At 39.9% G+C, this 7911-nt stretch overlaps 1 long non-coding RNA gene across 1 annotated transcript in view; it reads left to right on the top strand.

Annotated features, from left to right (window-relative positions):
• The first annotated feature begins 8 nt into the window (after nucleotides 1-8).
• LOC104856445 overlaps nucleotides 9-7911 on the top strand; it is a 292754-nt gene continuing 284851 nt past the window's right edge. The window contains exon 1 of the long non-coding RNA XR_778646.2: nucleotides 9-164. This is a non-coding gene — a long non-coding RNA (uncharacterized LOC104856445). The remainder of the gene's footprint in view (nucleotides 165-7911) is intronic.

Here is a 7911-nt window from a genome sequence, read left to right as displayed (position 1 = left end):
CAGGCCCCGCCCCATGCGAAGGTTCCGGGATCGATCAAAAGCGCGTCCTCCCCCAGGGCTTCGCCCGCGGGCGGCCCTGCGCCCCGCTCGATTCAAAGGCGGCGCGGTGATCCCAGCGCCCCCGACTTCGCTCTTCTCAGATCGACAGAAACGCAGCAGCCGAGGTTTGTTTTATAAGAGCTGTTGGATAGCCAAGAGATATTTCAAGTGTATATATGTCGTTTTTTAAAAATAGCTTTTAAAATTAAAGCACACGGAAGGCTTTTCCTGTTCGTATGTGTGCCAAACATCAAAGGTTTAACGAGTTACTCTGCACCCATGAAATATGAGTGGATGCAGACTTGACAAAACAAGTTTTTCTTTTCCTAGGCCCCTTAGGTCGTATGATGTTTTATAAAAAACAAAACAAAAAAGCCCTCACCTTGTTCTCTTTAAAAGAAAGATTCACTTATTATTAATAAGATTTCTGCTTTCTTTTGTCCCATGTCACAGCAGCACCTTACTTTACAGAGTTCTTTCGATATTGTACATTTGTAAATCTCCGTAAAAACCTTATAAATATTATCATAACCCCATTTTACAGATGGGGAAAGTGAAGTTTAAAGAAACAATGTGATTTGCCCACAGTCATAACGCTTAGTGGCAAAGCCTGGATTCAAACTGGTTGTGGGATTTCAAAAGTCTGTATAACCATCTTGCTGAACTGTAGTGCAGACTGAAAAAAAAAATGTCTTGCTCCACCCACCGATCCCCTTAGTTCCCTAATCACAGCAACAGGGATCCTTCCTCTTAGCACGCCCCCCAAAATGCTGTACTTGCCTCCTCTCTGGTCCTCCAGCACAGCTGGGATTGCTTATGAGTCTCTGAGGCAAGATGACTCATTCCAACAGAAGACAGTTCAGCGATAGTAGTGCTACCCAATATTCTTGTAGCACCTTTCCCTGACCAGTTTTGGGTGCCCTGAAGCGCGACTTTATTCATCTTCCCAGTAATCTTTCTCATCATTTCAGGAAGTTAGGGCACAGAAAAGGTAAATGACCTTGGCCAAAGCCCTGTCCCGTAAGTCTGGTGGAGTGGGGGGAAGAGAACGCAGTTTGATTGGACACTTCTCCCATACTCTGATTCTCCAAGACCATTCTGTCTTTGGTGAAAAGGAATCTGTAATTACTGGCTATAATTTGCCTGTCCATCTACGTAAGGGGGGGGAATAACATCGCTTTAATGTTTTGTCTTTTTGGTTCCTTTGCATTCTCTTTCATTTCACTGCTTATTGCTTCTTGACATCTTATCTCCTGCCCAGACTCTGGAAAAAAATGACTTTTTTTTAAATCAATGAATAACTAGCAGGAAATGTTCCATATTAGCATCAATCGTCCCTGTGTATAACAGCAAGAAAATCAGGAGCTGATGACTTTATAGTGTGCTATCCTTATAAATAAAAACACCTGAAGTAAAGCTTTTTAGTATAACAAGTTTAGAAATCTTGTTAGTCCAGCTATTATATTTGAGTATTTGCATATTACTGAGACGTCTGTAAGTTGGCCATGTACCTTCCCATACTGGGAATCCTTCTAACTCTCAACCTTTGTCTATTATTACAAGATTCATTCGTGCAAGATACACTATATTTAAAAAAACAAGGGAGACTCATTTAAAATACATAGCTTCAGAGTGTTCAGATTATAATCTAGAATCTTAAGTACAACTCTAAAATGTGTTCCTAAATTTAAGAAAAGCAGCAAATAAAATACTTAGTAGCATATGTGCAAAATGAGACATGCTTCTAATTTGGGGAAATAGCCCTTATGACTTCCAGAACCATTGAAAGGCTTTTATGTTAGAAAGCTGGGCACTCTAGTTTTTCCCCTTAACGAATAAAATGTAAGTTAAAAAAACCTCCCTAGAATACCCTTCTTTTTATATCTTTACCAGATTAATTTTATCCTGTCATTGTGTACACACACACACACACACACACACACCCCTTCTTTGTAGCAGGGTAGGAATCATGACTTTCCTGTCACCAAATGACCACAAACTTGAGCCAGCACTGGAATGGTTGGTGAATTTAATTTTCCTCCCAATGCTTGGACCTCCCCATGGAGTTATTTCCCAATAATGTATCCTGTCTTTAGCCCCTCCTGTATCTCTTCATAACATACTCAGACCTAAAACTCATCTCTAACCTCTGCTCTTTATTGTACTTCTTTCATATTTCCATCCTATGAGTCTGTTCCGTTTCTTATGTCATAATCTGCCTTAGGAGAAGAAGTATTATCCTGTGACTATCACAGCTGCTTTGAAGGAAAGGGGAGGTTTAAAAAGTACTGAGCACTAAAAATAAATGTCACTTTCCCCACGTTTAGAGGACAATCCTTGTTCTAAAAAGCTTATGGCTCAAATAAAGCAGAAAGATACACAACGATGACAAGGAAAACTCAAGACTGTTTCCTAAAATACGTGAAAGGAAAGAGAACAAGGTGACATCTTAGAAAACAGTGAATCAATTTTTTTCCTCTTTTAATAGGAAGGAAAAAAAGTGCTTACAAGGTGGAGAAAATGGCTCATGGGAGAGAAAATAATTTCTTTTACTGTTAAGAAACATTACCATTGTTATATATTAATATTTATTGGATTCTACCAATAAATATAGATCTATGGTAGACCTTGCTAGCTGTGAGGCCCCTGGGTTCCATCCTCAGCACAGCAAATGCAAGCAAAGCTAGCAACAAATTTTGTGACTTTTATTGTCTTTCCAAATATGTTTGTGACACTATGTATGTGTGTGTATGTGTGCGTGCGTGTGTGTGTGTGTGTGTGTGTGTGTGTATGTGTGTGTGTTACATTAGTAGTTCACAAACTAAAGAGCTTTATCTGTTTTCCTGAAAATATTTTTTGGGAAGACATGGGTATAAACAGTTTTTTTAAACTTTTAGCTAGTCAACTGCAAAGTGGTATAAGAGATATATATATACCAGAAAAGGTCTCTAGTGAAGGACAAAACACGTTGTTCCTTTAGCTTAGGAAAAAAATCAAGGCAGCAAGAGTGGAGACTAGGGTCTAAGGTAGGGAAAGAAATAATACGTGTACGTCAATTTTTTAGGGATTTTTTTTTTCCTGGGAAGAAGTAAGCTGATGCAGAGTCCCAGATAAAATCATTTTCATTCATTCAGCACCATGTATGGAATCCTTACTGGGTACCAGCGTTCTGCTGGGTGATAGGGACTGAAAGTTCTGGCCCACCCTGGGCAGCTTAGAAAGAGAGCTGGAGCTTCAAATGCATGCATGTAGTATGGAAAGCATTGTCTCTGTCCCTGTCATAAGATAGAAACCTTCTGTAATAATTATCTGCCGTTTGAGGTCTGTCCCCAGCGACAGCCTTCTTTATTGCTGACGTTTTGGAGAGCTCTTTAATTGTGAAGGGAGAATTAAACACGGTGTGTAGCAGCTCTGTTTGTTATTCTGCTGCTCACTGATTCCTCTGCTGCCTGGGGTTCTAGACTAAATTTAGGCCGTCCCTGAGGGCCAGAGAATATGAGGGAAGGAGACTGGTCAATAACAGTTTGCTCCTCTTACTTTACCCCAGTCAGTAAAACTCTAGTTACCTATTTCTGTCTTTGCTATAGAAGAAAAGGATCAAGATTCAAGGAGCAGAGAATTAAGCAAAGAAGTGTGTTATAACACAAGGGCAGAGCAGGGGTGGGGTGGGGTGTTGCATCAGGACTTTGCCTGAATTTGTTTTTTCAGTGCTTAGAAATAAAACTCCAGCCTTCACACATGCAAGGCAAGCATTCCACCACTGAGCTACCTACATCTTCAACTCTCTACTTATTTCTTTCTCTCTTCTTCTTCTCTTCCCTTCCATTCCCTTCTCCTTTTTCTTTCTCGGGATGGGTCTTGCAAGTTGCCTGGGTTGGACTCAAACATGTGATCCTCCTTTTCCGACCTCCAAAATGGCTGGGATTACAGGAATATGCTGCCACACCAGGCTCTTGGCTGAATCTCATACTTGGCCGTGCCATTAAATACTACGACTTTAGACAAACCAATTTACTTCTGCTTCCACTCAGACCTCCGGATCTTCTTCCTCTGCAACGTGAGGGCATTGGTCCATTTAAGACACTACATATGACTCTTTTCCCCGAAACCCTGTGCTTTTTATGAGGTGGACACTCCAATGACCAAAGTTGGGGATGTTCTGTCACAGTGGACAGGCAATTAATTAGATACCTGCTCTCCCACAGGTGTGTTTGAAAGAGCAATTTACAGTATTTTTCACATGCACTATCATAGTTAACTTGCACAATGGGCTCTGTAACATAGCATTCACATGTTATCAGCCAAAAAAACGGGCTCTAAGGGGAAATTACATGATGTAAACATAGAGTGGCAGCCTGAGAGCTTGAACCTGGTCTTTCAGACATTAGATTTCGTCCTCTGTCCGCAGGTGTTCCACTCCCTTCCTAGACCTGCTTCGTGCACTGAATCTCTTTCCTTACCCACTGCAGTTGGCAGGGGCTCTTTCCACTTCCTGCACCTGCGCCTCCAGGTCAACAGGGTCCCCCTATGGGCTGCCAAGTCTAGTGGATCCTTTCCGTTCCAAGCTTTCAGGATCTGCCATATTCCCATAGACACCACTGTTACTCGTTGGAGTTCTCTACTTTTGGGTTTCATGGCACTACTTCCTTGTAATTCTTTTCCTATTTTTTGGGCAGTATTTCCCCCAAATTGGTCCTGTCTGGAAATCACTGGGGGAGCTTCTTCAAAGGTCAATTCCTTGGCCCCTCCCCAGACACATTTAACCAGAACCTCTGAGGTTAGATAAAGGAACTGCACTGAACAAGCACTCCGGTGATTCTTGGGTACACTAATATCTGAGAACTACTGCTCAGTATGATAAGCATTCCTAATCTATATGCCCACACTAGACCTCCTTCTCTCCTAAGTTTTGGATCATACTGACTTTCTTTGTAGGAGTATTTAAGTACTTAAAACATCACATACCCAAACAAGTCACTTTTCCTCCATATACGCCATCCCATATATTACCCTGTTAGTGAATGGTACCAGCATCCAACCAAAGGCAGAATCATTCTTCCACAACTAGCTGGTCAATAAGTTGTACTAAGTATGCACTCAATATATCACAAAGTTCTCTTTTTTATTCCTCATTTCCTAACATGAGTACTTGTCACTGCCAAAGGATAATCTTTTTAAAAATGCAAATCTGAATATGTTCCTTTCTTGCTTAAAATCCTTCCAGGGCTCAAAAAGCTTAGAGGATAGGATCCCAAGCCTATTGCTTCTCATTTGCGGGCCTACTTGGTCGGCCCTGCCAGCCTACCTGTTAGCCATATGGAATGGCCTACTGTTCTCTAAACATGCCAGGCTCTTTGAAGACTTTGTACGCTCCCCCGTTATCTTAAAAAAAACCTACTACTGATGTTTAAATTTCTTTTTTTTCTGGTACCAGGGATCGAACTCAGGACTTTCCACTTGCAAGGCAGGCGCAGTGCCACTGAGCTAAGTTCCCAACACAGTGTTTCAATCCTAAAGTTACTTCTGCTAAGAAACCATTCCCTATTCCTTTGGACCAACCTACTTAGTACCTCCATACTCTTATCTTCTCTTCTAAATTGATATTGTATATTCTCTGCCTTAAACTTATTAAATAAGATGTTTTATCTCTCCTTATCACCTAACATTCAATAAATATTATTTAAATGAATGAATTATAGTACTTGAATTTACACAGTGGTCCCTGTTTTGCAAAATATTCCAGATTTGATTCTTATTTCTGTTTGTATTGCTGCAACCTTCTATGAGTCATAGTTCTATCCTTTCTTGGATTTAACACTCCCTTAGCTTTTTTTTTTTTCCTTAGCTTTTTATAGACGATCCCATAGAGAAGAGGAAAAAGTGGCAGGGGCCCAAGAGCAGCTTAGCAGTGTATGAAAATAGCTGCTTCTATCACGCTGTCTACCTGGCTTGAAGAAGATTAAAGATTTGTAGTTAATTTTGAGTGAGACATTGAAGGACAGAAAGAATCCAGCACTACGTTTATTTTGTTAAAGGAGCCTATGGAGACTTTCTTTGAAAATGAATTCTTCCTAGAGAAAGTACTATTGGTTAAAAAAAAAAAATGGTACCTAGAAAATCAAATACTGCAGCTGAATGAATTTGTAAAAAATATTATAATAATTTGTAATCATTAATGCTGTGTAGCCACAAGTGGTAAAGGTTATCAGAGCTCATGCTATATCAGCCAGCTTCACGTTACTGTAATGAAATACTTGATGTAATTGACTTAGAATAGGTTTATTTCAGCTCCTAGTTTTGAAGGTTCCTGTATGAGATCCACCAGACCTATTACTTTGGGGCTCTGGTGGGGGTGGTGAATGTCAAGGACGGGAGCCAGTGGCAGAGCTTACAGCTCACACAATGAACCAGGAAATGAAAGAGAAAAACTATGTCCCCTTTGACTTAAGAACTACCACATTTTCCCAGCTCCCGGGTCTCCACACCTCCCCCTGACAGAGCCTTTGGCACCCTGGGTGTTGGCAGATGTCCATCGAGACCATAGCACTTGCCCTAAGTCCAAGGGATAAATGAAGAACATTTATTTTTTTCCTTCACGGCTGGCGTTTTGCACAGCACATGGGTACTCTCTAAATAGACTATTTTCCTTTGATGTTTTGGATCGCTACTTGCTGAAAATAAGGCACTTTTTTCCCATCTGACAATTCATATGTTTTTATAGAAAATTATGCACATGCATGTTTATATTCATACATTTACTTTTAAAGCAATTTCCTATGTTTCCAGTTCAATATTTAATTCAGTTACATGTGGAATTATATAAATAATAACCTGAGAGAGAATATCTGTAGTTAATTGTAGTATATCATGGAGCCCAAATTAAGGAAAATGTAAGCCAAATGCAAATTTTTGCATTATCATAGACACTCTCTTGTGCATAGTTTGTATTCAACAAATGTTTAGTAATTAAATGAATCATAAAATAACAGGGCACAACGCTGGGGTGGGCAAAGGAGGCCTTTTAGAAAAGCTTTTCTATTTTGTATACATTTTTTTTCTTAAAACCAAACAGTTGCATGTTCAAGTGTTGTATCTGTTGAATTTCTAATCTGGAGAACATACGTGTTTGACCTAAGAAAATCAAGGAAAAGTTATGAATAACTGCAGTAGAAAATGTGAACAGATTTAAAATGAAAAGGACTGAGAAAATGAGTCCTGTCAGCTTAAATTTCACTCTTTTTCCTTGCTTTGTGGGGTCACAGAGGGAAGGAAAGAGCCTGAGCTGTGTGGAATCCATTTTGTTGGAAGCCCTGTGATCTACTGCTAGAATTATATGAATTAGACCTGAGATTGATACTGGTGAGAGACTGTATAATTCTGTTGCAGTTGTGTCATTCTGAGCCCAATTTCACCACTTCGTAGAGTGGATAGAATTAGCTATGTATGTGGACTGGGGTATAGCTCCGTTGCCCAAGGCCTTGGCTTTCACACATACACGTGTGTGTATACACATGTTAACCATGGTTTTTTTTTTTTGGTACCGGGGATTGAACTTGGGACCTTGAGCTTTTGAGGCAGGTGGCAGAACCTCTGAGCTAGATCCCTGGCTCTGTGTATCATTGACAAATGCAGTTAATTTTAAGTTTACCTGCAATATGTACCATGTTCAGAAGGTCAGATGATACTCTATGTATTGGTGAAAAGAAAAGATTCACTTGCCTCATAGGTACAACATTTGGTGCCCAATGTTTTGATAGCTGGCAGAGTTCTCTGTCTGCTATTTCTCTATGATAATTTTATTGCATTTGATTAGAGATCATTTATTTGTAGTTTATTCTAACAATTCAAATACTTGGATATATATAAATAATG

Source organism: Fukomys damarensis, unplaced genomic scaffold, assembly GCF_012274545.1.
Source record: "Fukomys damarensis isolate Sample0158 unplaced genomic scaffold, DMR_v1.0_HiC HiC_scaffold_19, whole genome shotgun sequence".
NCBI lineage: Eukaryota > Metazoa > Chordata > Mammalia > Rodentia > Bathyergidae > Fukomys > Fukomys damarensis.
This window is presented reverse-complemented; position numbering and strand designations above follow the sequence as displayed.